Consider the following 1,651-nt stretch of genomic DNA (forward strand, 5'->3'; position numbering starts at 1 on the left):
CCCCCACCACAGGTCTCTCGCCCCACCACTACTCTCCCTCCCCCCCACACACTCTCCCCCCACACACACACAAACACTCCCCCCCCCCACCACACACTCTCCCCCCCCCCCACACACACACCTCTCCCCCCCCACACACACACTCTTCCCCCCCCCCACACATCTTCCCCCCCCCACACCCTCTTCCCTCCCACATCACCACTCTTCCCCCCCCCCGCACACACTCTCCCCCCCACACACATTCCCCCCCCCCCACACACACTCCACTTCCCCCCCCCCACACACACCTCCCCCCCCCACACACACACTCTTCCCCCCCACACACACTCTTCCCCTCCCCACACACACTCTTCCCCCCCCCACACACACTCTCCCCCCCCCCACCACACTCTTCCCCCCCACACACACACTCTTCCCCCCCACACACACCTTCCCCCCCCCCACACACACTCTTCCCGCCCCCACACACACTCTCCCCCCCCGCACACACTCTTTCCCCCCCCACACACACTCCCCCCCCCACACACACTCTTTCCCCCCCCACACCACACTCTTCCCCTCCCCCACACACTCTTCCCCCCCCCACACACACTCTTCCCCCCCCCACACACACTCTTCCCCCCCCCCACTCTTCCCCTCCCCCCACACACACTCTTCCCCCCCCACACACACTCTTCCCCCCCCACACACACTCTTCCCCCCCCACACACACTCCCCCCCCACACACACTCTTCCCCCCCCCACACACACTCTTCCCCCCCCCACACACACTCTCCCCCCCCACACACACTCTTCCCCCCCCACACACTCTTCCCCCCCACACACACTCTTCCCCCCCCCACACACACTCTTCCCCCCCCCCACTCTTCCCCCCCCACACACACTCTCCCCCCCCCACACACACTCTCCCCCCCCACACACACTCTTCCCCCCCCACACACACTCTTCCCCCCCCCACACACACTCTTCCCCCCACACACTCTTCCCCCCACACACTCTCTCCCCCCCCCACACACACACTCTTCCCCCCCCACACACACTCTTCCCCCCCCACACACACTCTCCCCCCCCCACACACACACTCTCCCCCCCACACACTCTTCCCCCCCCCACACACACTCTTCCCCCCCCACACACACTCCCCCCCCCACACACACACTCTCCCCCCCACACACTCTTCCCCCCCCCACACACACTCTTCCCCCCCCCCCACACACACTCTTCCCCCCACACACACACTCTCTCCCCCACACACACACTTTACCCCCCCCCACACTCTCCTCCCCCCCCCACACACACACTCTCCCCCCCCCACACACACACACTCTCCCCCCCCACACACACACACTCTCCCCCCCCACACACACACACTCTCCCCCCCCCACACACAAACACTCTCCCCCCCAGTCCCTGACATACATTGCGGGAGTCCGGCTCATGGCTGTTGCTGCGGATTCCACGGGCTGTGCCCTAGCCTGTGTCTCTGTCTGTGTGTGTGCCGCTGCCGGAGCCCAGCCCCTGCCTCTCCCTTTCAGTTTCATTTCCCCGCCAGCCCACTGTCAGCTCGGAATTGAGTCAGCAGGGAGGGAGGGAGAGTTGCATGCACACCTCATCGCCCCACCCGGGAAACCTGCTCCCAGACAACATCATA

General features: G+C 66.0%; 1 protein-coding gene across 3 annotated transcripts in view; it reads right to left on the reverse strand.

Annotated features, from left to right (window-relative positions):
• usp18 (ubiquitin specific peptidase 18) overlaps window positions 1-1,535 on the reverse strand; it is a 115,371-nt gene extending 113,836 nt beyond the window's left edge. For all 3 annotated transcript variants that reach the window (XR_011596791.1, XM_070900725.1, XM_070900724.1), the window contains exon 1: window positions 1,420-1,535. The gene's annotated coding sequence lies outside the window, so the exon portion shown is untranslated. The remainder of the gene's footprint in view (window positions 1-1,419) is intronic.
• Between the last annotated feature and the right edge of the window lie 116 nt (window positions 1,536-1,651).

Source organism: Pristiophorus japonicus, chromosome 15 (genome assembly GCF_044704955.1).
Source record: "Pristiophorus japonicus isolate sPriJap1 chromosome 15, sPriJap1.hap1, whole genome shotgun sequence".
Taxonomy (NCBI): Eukaryota; Metazoa; Chordata; class Chondrichthyes; family Pristiophoridae; genus Pristiophorus; species Pristiophorus japonicus.